This window comes from Schistocerca cancellata, chromosome 4 (assembly GCF_023864275.1).
Source record: "Schistocerca cancellata isolate TAMUIC-IGC-003103 chromosome 4, iqSchCanc2.1, whole genome shotgun sequence".
In the NCBI taxonomy this organism is placed as follows: Eukaryota; Metazoa; Arthropoda; class Insecta; order Orthoptera; family Acrididae; genus Schistocerca; species Schistocerca cancellata.
Window position 1 is genome coordinate 810,294,092 of NC_064629.1, and position 11,334 is coordinate 810,305,425.

Consider the following 11,334-nt stretch of genomic DNA (forward strand, 5'->3'; position numbering starts at 1 on the left):
TTCCTCAGCATTTCCGAATTTTGTTGTTAGTCCACGGTTGGCCTTTCCGTCCTTAACTCACTTACTCGGCACGTAATTCTTCAGAGCTTGATTTGCAATCCGTTTAAACTTTGTCCACAATTTCTGTACATTCATCATATTCAACTAAATGATTTCAATTCACTGTCTAAGTGAGATGCCAATAACTGCTTCTCTGCTTTTTCTAGCAAAAATACTCTTCTAGCCATCTTGTTAGATTTATTTATTTTACTAACCATTATCGCTATGATGATATCATGGCTACTAATCCCTGTCTTTACGCTGACACTGTCGATAAATTCCAGCCTGTTTGTAGCTAGATGGTTTAAAGTGCTGTATTTCCTCTGCGTGTGGGCTGTTGAGCTTGCTGCTCAAGACAGTTTTCGGAAACGTGTTCAAAACTATTTCGTCTGGAACGACACGTGGTTCAGATTCTACGTTAAACTGTAGGTCCTTTCCCCCGGTTGGATAACTGTGGTAGATAAGGAACACACAAGTCGTCGAAGTGGCATCCAATTAAAACCTCTACTTCACCATTGAGCCACACGTAACTATTACATTATTATTTAATTTGCTCATATTGGCGTAACACTGGTATTCCTGTCACACGAGGGAGGGTGCGCCTGGAGTTAAATACGTGACATTCCTCTGCAATCTTAAGTACTGGAAGGATGTTATACTACGTACTGTGTATTTCGATTAGCTCCGACAATTTCCTCCTGGCTGTTCCAGTTTTCTTCAGTGATGATGTAAGTATAAAGCAAGCGCCCGCAGTGGTGGGGTAGATGGATGAGACAACGGGGACAGACGGCGTGCTGTCTGTGATTCACACCGCCGGCTTGGGCGCAGCGCGCTCGCTGATCAATATTCACCCGGTTCTAAGAGCCACGTGAGCAGCAACCTGGCGGTAGATGGAGGGCCAACCAAGGGCAAGGGCTGTGCACCCGGAAGGGAACCAGCCTGGTGTCAACTTGCATTTGCAGGATGGCCCTCATTGGGGACGGAATCGTTCTGAAGATAGACATGTTCCACAGCGAAGTATCTACGATGACTGTATTGACAAATGACTGGTAAACAGTGCATGAAAAGTGACCACTTCATTATGATATTTAGCTGCTAATTTTCGGTATTGACATTGAAACATCCCCTTAGAAAAATTGAGGATGAGTATGCTGATAAATCTCTTACGTTATTTGATTTTCAAACAGCTGAGCAAAACTGAACGTACTCAGACATTTCTCTCTTTACTTATTCTGCTCAACACTAAACTGACACACAATATTTTTAGCGCAACACAATCTGACTTTCAATAACCAAAATGGTTCAAATGGCTCTGAGCACTATGGGACTTAACTGCTGAGGTCATCAGTCCCTTAGAACTTGGAACTACTTAAACCTAACTAACCTAAGGACATCACACACATCCACGCCCGAGGCAGGATTCGAACCTGCGACCGTAGCAGCAGCGCGGCTCCGGACTGGAGCGCGTAGAACCGCACGGCCACCGCGGCCGGCAGAATCTAACTACTGAAGGCACTAACTACTGATAGGCATACGCAACGCTACGCGCTGTTCACATTCATCTGCCCAACACTACAATAGCGAATATTCCAACAGTGCAAATCAGCCGCAGACTGCACACAGCACAGTCAGCGATTTTCATACAGAGCGCTACGTGGCGTTGCCAACATAAAAACCTAAACAGCCTACTTACACCATGAGCGTCAATGCAAATTACAGGTTGTCTGAGGTGGATTAGTAAATGTTTCAGGACGTGGTAGTATTGATTAATTTGAATAAAATGACCCATATAACTTGTCAGTTTTTACTACTTACACAGATACAACTGTTAGAATATAACTCAGACAAGTAAACACTAAGGTGTGAAGCAGAGGCGGATGAGTTAGTTCAAAGTTGATTTTCATAAATGCACTGCCGAATTTAACATCCCGTGTAGCTCTTCAGTGATCATTCTGGCGTTCTTTTGAGGGCAGTACTATTCACAACACGGACTATCGAGTCGTCTCTTGTGTTAAGTTTTTCTTATTAGCATTCGTCTTTTAACCGTTCTCAAGGCAAAAATCTAAAGGCGTAAAGTCGCGGTAACTTGGTGGTAAAGAAACGTGATAATTTCTGCCGATCCATCTCGTGGATTATGTTACGTTTAGATGATGTACTCTGACGACTAGAATGTGCAGGGACCCCTTCATACTGGAAAAACACGCCCATCCTTGCAACCAAAGGACTCTCTTCCAGCAATGCAACTTAGAACTACTTAAACCTAACTAACCTAAGGACATCACACACATCCATGCCCGAGGCAGGATTCGAACCTGCGACCGTAGCGGTCGCGTGGTTCCAGACTGAAGCGCCTAGAAAATCTCGGCCACACCGGCCGGCTGCACATTTTCAAGAAAGTCTGGGTAACAGGGACCTGTAAGACGACGCGGTATTGCAACAGGCTGATTATCTACCTTAGCATACCACACATTTGGCCAGCAATGTTTCATTCGTTGTCAAGAACTAATAATGAATAATACGGTAAACATACTTCGAGATATCCACTGACATCTTATAATGGTATGTGTAATCAGTCTTTGTCAAACGTCATTTCTGTTCACACTCACAATAAATAATGACTTAATTTCGGCGGCCGCTGTGGCTGAGCGGCTCTAGGCGCTTCAGTCCGGAGACGCGCTGCTGCTACGGTCGCAGGTTCGAATCCTGCCTCGGGCATTGATGTGTGTGATGTCCTTAGGTTACTTAGGTTTCAGTAGTTCTACGTCTAGGGGACTGATGACCTCAGATGTTAAGTCCCATAGTGTTTAGAGCAATTTGAACACCACACATTTATACGGAGTGTCCCAGGAGGAATGGTCGGTATTCAGGGATATGACAGACATCATCATTCGAATCAAAAACTCTAGTAAACATGAAGTCTAAAATGCGATTGTCAAGAACTATGAGCACTATTCAGCTTAAACACTGCGAAACAAATCTCTTCTACTACACGCTCTTTGCCTTCCATATTTGGGAGGAAATAGTACGGAATAAGCCAACGGCCTTACCACAGTGGTGACACCAGTACCCGTCAGATCGCTGAAGTTAAGCGCTGTCGGGCTTGGCTAGCACTTGGATGGTCGACCATCCGGATCTATAGAGTGCTGTTGGCAAGCAGGGTTCAATCTGTCCTTGTGAGGCCAGTTGAGGAGCTACTTGATTGAGAAGTAGCGTCTCTGGTCACGAAAGTTGACAACGGCTGGGAGAGCGGTGAGCGGAGTGCTCACCACATGCCCCTCCATATCCACATCCAATGACGCCAATCGTCTGAGGATGACACGGCGGTCGGTCGGTGCCGAAGAGTACTGAGTATGGAATAAAACAGGAAAAAATTGTCTAATAAACATGGCCTCTAAAATGCATACCTTAAGAGCTATGAACACTTGTTCAATATAGGTGAACAAGTGATCGTAGCTCATAAGGTATGTTCTTTAGAGCCCATATTTATGGTACATTTTTTGTTGGTTTACTCCATACTATCACCTCTGAAAATATGGAAACCAAAGAGCTTGCAGTAGAAAAATTTTTTTTCACAGTATCGAAAAAGTAGTAGTCCTCACAGCTCTTAATTCCTTGACCGGGCTGTTCCTTGCGCCAGCACCTGTTCCAACCCGTATAATTATTCCCGTGTCTTGCGGCGCTTTCTTGAAACGTAGCGTTATCTGACACGTTTCGGTGAATTTTTCTCTAATTAAGTGATTGTTGAGATCGTAAGTTGTCAATAATTCGAAGCTTTTGCCACCAGGAATGTGTACTACGAAAATTATTGATTTATTTTCACTTCTCATGAAAGAATTTGCATGAGGAGCGAACGCATACACAATACTTTTTGGAAAATAAATGTTTTAATAATTTCTTTCCTCTAATAACACATTTCAAAATGGGCTTTCTGAACTATGCCTTGTAGGAATAACATTACGAACAAAGAGCAGAAATCTCAATTGTTAGCTGGTGCCCATCAGTACACATTCGATCGTTGTTTCAGTGTACCGGCATGTGAGACTAGAAATCTACTTTGTAGAAACCAGCATGGGTTTCGAAAAAGACGATCGAGTGAGAACCAGCTCTCGCTTTTCGTCCACGAGACTCAGAGGGCCATAGACACGGATTCCCAGGTAGATGCCGTGTTTCTTGACTTCCGCAAGGCGTTCGATACAGTTCCCCACAGTCGTTTAATGAACAAAGTAAGAGAATATGGACTATCAGACCATTGAGTGATTGGATTGAAGACTTCCTAGATAACAGAACGCAGCATGTCATTCTCAATGGAGAGAAGTCTTCCGAAGTAAGAGTGATTTCAGGTGTGACGCAGGGAAGTGACGTAGGACCGATGCTATTCACAATATACATAAATGACCTTGTGGGCAATATCGGAAGTTCACTGAGGCTTTTTGCGGATGATGCTGTGGTATATCGAGAGGTTGTAACAATGGAAAATTGTACGGAAATGCAGGAGGATCTGCAACGAATTGACGCATGGTGCAGGGAATGGCAATTGAATCTCAATGTAGACAAGTGTAACGTGCTGCGAATACACGCTGCAGTCCGGAACCGCGGGACTGCTACGGTCGCAGGTTCGAATCCTGCCTCGGGCATGGGTGTGTGTGATGTCCTTAGGTTAGTTAGGTTTAAGTAGTTCTAAGTTCTAGGGGACTGATGACCACAGATGTTGAGTCCCATAGTGCTCAGCGCGAATACACAGAAAAAAAGATCCTTTACCATTTAGCTACAAAATAGCAGGTCAGCAACTGGAAACAGTTAATTCCATAATTTATCTGGGAGTAGGCATTAGGAGTGATTTTAAATGGAATTATCATATTAAGTTGATCGTCGGTAAAGCAGATGCCAGACTGAGATTCATTGGAAGAATCCTAAGGAAATGTAATCCGAAAACAAAGGAAGTAGGTTACAGTACACTTGTTTGCCCACTGCTTGAATACTGCTCAACAGTGTGGGATCCGTACCAGATATGGTTAATATACGAGATAGAGAAGATCCAACGGAGAGCAGCGCGCTTCGTTACAGGATCATTTAGTAATCGCGAAAGCGTTACGGAGATGACAGATGAACTCCAGTGGAAGACTCTGCAGGAGAGACTCTCAGTAGCTCGGTACGGGCTTTTGTTGAAGTTTCGAGAACATACCTTCACCGAGGAGTCAAGAAGTATATTGCTCCCTCCTACGTGTATCTCGCGAAGAGACCATGAGGATAAAATCAGAGAGATTAGAGCCCACACAGAGGCATACCGACAATATTTCTTTCCACGAACAATACGAGACTGGAATAGAGGGGAGAACCGATAGAGGTACTCAAAGGACCCCCTGCCACACACCGTCAGGTGGCTTGCGGAGTATGGATGTAGATATAGATGAACTTACAACTGTTCAGCATATTTGTTCGTCTCATTAACTATTATAGTTAACAACCTACCGTCAAAAACGGATGTTAAAATATGAAGTGGTCCCCTCCGGCTGGTGTAGAACTCTAAATATACTTAGTTGAGCCCACTGAATATTGCCAACTGCGGGCCCGTGTGCTGTTCGTCGAGCACGCAGCACAGCGCAGCTAGGCAGCCCGAACTCAGTTCATACAGCACACTCGAGGGTTTAAGGTATGAACTTTAGAACAAATGTTTACTAGGCTTTTTTGTTTCGATTTATCGTTCCTGCCACGTCCCTATTGACCATTCTTTCTGAGGCATCTTTCAGAGAAGGATTGTTGGAAACGTATCTCCACAAAGGCATATGGGGTTTCGTCGGCCCATCGATGTGAGTTACGAGTGTTATTGATATTGTCACGAGTGAAAGTGGATTCGCCAGTAAACAGCATTAGCGGGATTACTCCGAAATTTGTAATCAGCCAAAGATAAAATTCCAATCATGTACCTTCATCTCCTTCTCGAAGGAGTTACAAGCAACTATAAAGGTCGTGCATACATGCTGTCAGTCATATTATTGTATGTGGAGCACCCACCCCGCGTGTACTTGTTGAAGACTACGTTCGACAAACTGAATAATGTCTTCTCTACCGTCTAAACTGGTTGTTTGCACGTTCAGATGAAATATGAGTGCTGGACACTGTGCCACACTCAATCAGTTTAGTAAAAGCACAAGGCAGAATATCATCTACCGTATTGTCTTCAAGCAGCAGCAGTGTGTTCATTTCAACACCCGGACACAAATAACATATCGACAAATTAAGCACCTTACGTTTAGGAGGATTAAATAAAAGTCTTATACTACAAAGTAGAACTAGCCAACAATTCACACTCACAGCTGAAAAATTCAACTATGTAAACTCAAGCACAACTTCGCAAGTTCAGTGTAAAAATTAAAAATAAAAGCATTCGATAAATATACCCATAGCAACTGGAATACCAATACGTGAAATGAAAACTTATATTTGTAACCAGTTGTATCGCTGTAGCCAATGAAAACTGGACACATGTTTTATGGAATCTTTTATTCCAGCTGGTCTATACTACAACCTCCTGAAATATTTACTTCTCCTTCTGAAACACCCTGAACAAAAACGGAACACAGCTCTCGAATATTTATTTTCATTTCATTATGTTACATGTAGCACACAAGGACTCATTTCTAATCAGTTTCTATGGAAATCGAGAGTCTTCAGCACACTGTTATCAGAACCATCTGAGACGTCGTAGTGACCAATGCTCTCACACGTATTCAGAAGCAACAAAGCCCAGATCTCTGTCAAGGTATCTAGTTTTAAGTTCACCTTTATTTCTCTGAACTACTTCAGGCGAATGCGAAATATTTCCTCGATCGATGCCCGAATTGCCTCCGCAACTGACATCCAGTGCTTCCTTCAGATATACGAAGAAATTGAAGCCTGTTGTGTCACTTATAAAGTGCCATGGGCACTCTCGAACAGAATAAAGGCAATACAAACGTGTTTCGGATAGCCTCTATCTAACCTCATTCTGTACTGCCCGTACGGTTCTCAGTGCTCATTACTAGAATATCGCAAGTGCTTAATAGCTTGTTTGCCCGTCTTTGGAGGGAAATACATAACTAATTCTGTGTATCAGGGATCCTACAGTTTGTTGGTAGATTTGTGGAAGTACGTGGCGTTAGATGTCTACGCGCAGGTCATGTGGTTCACCTACGTAACGGGCCGCTGATTTGGATACGCAGTGATGGCGCCCGAAGACGATCCACATGGATTCCAAAGGATTTATATTAGACGAATTGATGGCCGAGACATCAACATGAGTTCACTATAATGCTTCTCAAATCACTGTAGCACAGTTCTGGCTCCGACACACGTACAGTTACACTGCTGAAAGATAGCATCGCTATCGGGAAAGATATCAAGCATGAAGGGATGCAGGTGGTTTGCAGCTGTTAGCGTGTCTTCGATTACTACTACAGGTCCTACGTAAGCGCTGGAGAATGTCTCCCATAGCACGCCTGCGTCCGTGGCGCGCTGCACGTTTCGAGCCGCCGTTCACATCGATGACGGCGTTTGTGGAGACGACCATCGACCTAGTGCAGCAAAATTGTGATTCACCCGAATGATGATGATGATGAGCGTTTGGCGTCATTGGCCGGGAGGCCCCTCGCGGGGCAGGTCCGGCCGCCTAGGCGCAGGTCTTATTACATTCGGCGCCACATTGGGCGACCTGCACGCCGGATGGGGATGAAATGATGATGAACACAACACAACACCCAGTCCCTGAGCGGAGAAAATCTCCGACCCAGCCGGGAATCGAACCCGGGCCCGGAGGACGGCAATCCGTCACGCTGACTACTCAGCTACTGGGGCGGACATTCACCCGAAGAACCGACACGTTTTCATTGATCCCGATGGTCCCGTTCCCACTGCAATCGTAACTGACGATGTCGCTGGGTCAACGTGTGAACCCGTAGTGTGGTCTGCTGCAGAGCTCCATGTTCAACAATGTACTATGTACGGTGTGCCCCGAAACACTTGTGCGTACACGACCGTTGTGCGGTTTCGGCAGAGATGCCACCGATCAACATCTATCCTACTTCACGCAGCTGACAAACCTCCGAACCCCACGTTCTGTGAAGAGTCGTGGACGTCCAATCATTCAGTGCCTAATCGTAGTTTCAATGTATTTCTATCCCTTTCCGTGGATGCTCACGACAGTAGCACGTGAACATTCGACCAGCTTCGTCGTTTTTGAGATACTCCTTCACGGGCTCTGTGTAGTTATAATGTACCCTATGTCAGAGTCGCTTATCTCAATGGATTTCTCCATTTGCAGCCCATATCTTTGCTAGTGTGATCCTCCGTCCTTGTTTGCTCCCCTTACATACTTTTGTTACCGCGTCACGTGCCCGCAACGCCAACAGGGGGATTCAACATCGCGGTGGGCAGTGGTCATAATGTTTTTGATTATCAATGTATTTTAAATATATTCATGAACCATGGATCTTGCCGTTGGTGGGGAGGCTTGCGTGCCTCAGCGATAGAGATAGCCGTACGGTAGGTGCAACCACAATGGAGGCGTATCTGTTGAGAGGCCAGACAAACGTGTAGTTCCTGAAGAGGGGCAGCAGCCTTTTCAGTAGTTGCAGGGGCAACAGTCTGGATGATTGACTGACCTGGCCTTGTAACACTAACCAAAACGGCCTTGCTGTGCTGGTACTGCGAACCGCTAAAAGCAAGGGGAAATTACAGCCGTAATTTTTCCCGCGGGCACACAGCTTCACTGTATGGACAATAGAAGCTTTCTAAATGTGGTGCTACAGAAGACTGCTGAAGATTAGATGGGTAGATCACATAACTAATGAGGTATTGAAGAGACTGGAGGAGAAGAGAAGTTTGTGGCACAACTTGACTAGAAGAAGGGATCGGTTGGTAAGACATGTTCTGAGGCATCAAGGGATCATCAATTTAGTATTGGAGGGCAGCGTGGAGGGTAAAAATCGTAGAGGGAGACCAAGAGATGAATACACTAAGCAGATTCAGAAGGATGTAGGTTGCAGTAGGTACTGGGAGATGAAGAAGCTTGCACAGGATAGAGTATCACGGAGAGCTGCATCAAACCAGTCTCAGGACTGAAGACGCACATCAACAACAACATCTTCATCCTTACAATTAACCATTTTATTAACTGTACTCGAAGTCCACATGAGGTTGCGTCCATAAAAAAGTCGAAGTGATTTAACAGAACCTTACAGCCCATGTGTGGTTCCCAACAGTAATACATCACCCGTGCTGCTGTCGTTTACAGCTGCCTGCAATTTGTGGCAGAGCTTCTGGGGAACTAGTCACGTCAGAAACGTCTCTAGTTTACATGCACCACATATGACTGATCTCCACATGTCCTTGAGCTTCAATTTCTTTTAGCCCATTTTGTCATTGATGTTCGCGTCATGTGGGACTGACACAATTTTTTATGCCTGGCTACCAAAATGTTACACTTGTTTACTCTCATGATTGGACCATTAATGTCAGTTGGTTACAGGAAATCGTGTTATGCCCAACTTGTTGCCGCTCTATGTGTGGAACTGGACCAATTTTGGGAGATATCTGGTACTCAAAGCACTTAGCATATCTGTCAGCGAAATTATAAACACGCCTTTGGTGCTTCTTTAGATATTCATCATCCCCAATATTGGGCAGCCTCCTATTATATTGTCAATGGTTTTGAAGTGTATAATATTATGTGTACATGAGTCATTTTCACAAATATTTTTGTCAGTTATTCTTAAGGACTATGTTGAACGCTTATTATGTGAGATTCAGAATGCACTCTCATTTTCCTTGTAAATAGCCACAAGTGTATCTGCTATCTGTAGAAGCTCAAGTTCTGTGTATCATAGTTGAATGTACTAAGCTAAATAACACATTAAAATCGTATGGTGTCACTGTTGCACAGTGGAGTTTCGGACTTCTGCCGGAGACCATGGAGACACATAAGCTGCAGGGCGCTACATGTACTGCAGCGGAACAGTCACCGAGTCATCAAATGAGCCGTCCTTGTCACTCGAAAGTGTGTTTTAGGGCGCACTTTATGTGACAACCTCTTCTAGTGTATATACGATGGAATGCTCTTCTTGATTTCTATACCCGCTGTATGCTACAATGACGACGATGTTGTGTGGAACGAAACTGAATGGACAAGGAGTTCGCAAGGATTGGCTTCTTGTGTAGTAAAACATCTTGAACCAAATTCCATGGACCATAAAACAGTTATTTTGGATTGAGATTGTTGTGGAGAACAATAAAATTCCTCTATCTCTGCTGATATATCTCAACAACTCAAACAATAAGAATAAAATTACTGATCACAAATATCTTGAGTCGAGACTTCCCTGTCTTCCAAATGAATCTGATTTGGGTTATCCAGATTTCTTAATGAGAAATAAAGAAACTGAATACCTCGAAAAGCGCCTAGTGACAGTATAAAGAAGAACTGCGGTCCTAGCGAAAATAATTACGGATATGAAAAAAGTTAAGGCTAATGGTCATGTCGCGTCATACAGAAGAATATTTAGCAGTTATTAAATTAAACATACACTCTCACTAATGACGTGCAGTCTGTTTTGTCGCAGTATTTCAGACTTTTTGTTCAAAATCGGAAAGCGTCTTCTTGGGGCAAAGAAGACAGACACAGGGAACTTGAATTAAGCGGACTTTCTTCGAAAGTCATCTGGTGAGACAGAAGTATCACTTACCGTGTTGCTCAACGTTTCAAAAATGTGGAAGCAACTTAAGTGTAATTGGAGGATTTTAAAAGGGGTTTTAAACTCAATTGGTGTTAGAACAGTGTTGTTTATGTTCTTACCTTCGATGAAAAGTATACTGATAGTCGAATACGTTACGAATCATCTGATGCGATACTTTATCCGTGCAAATAATCGGCCGGCCAGTGTGGCTGAGCGGTTCTAGGCGCTTCAGTCTGGAACCGCGCGACCGCTACGGTCGCAGCTTCGAATGCTGCCTCGGGCAGGTATGTGTCTGATGTCGTTAGGTTAGTTAGGTTTAAGTAGTTCTAAGTTCTAGGGGACTGATGACCTCAGATGTTAAGTCCCATAGTGCTCAAAGCCATTTGAACCATTTTTTGCAAATAATAATAATAACAATAATGACGCGTCAAAGCGCAATAGAGAACGTAAAAAACAATTTTATTTATTGTTCCGTGGGACCAAATTAAGGAGAAGTCTCCATGGTCATGGAACGAGTCAATACATGAAATTATAGCACGATAATAGAAACAGATAAAATGAAATATAAGAAACGTATTCAGGCGACAAT

At 43.8% G+C, this 11,334-nt stretch overlaps 1 pseudogene; it reads left to right on the plus strand.

Moving 5' to 3' along the window:
* The first annotated feature begins 3,072 nt into the window (after nucleotides 1–3,072).
* On the plus strand, nucleotides 3,073–3,191 carry LOC126186091 (5S ribosomal RNA; annotated as a pseudogene).
* Nucleotides 3,192–11,334: the final 8,143 nt, after the last annotated feature.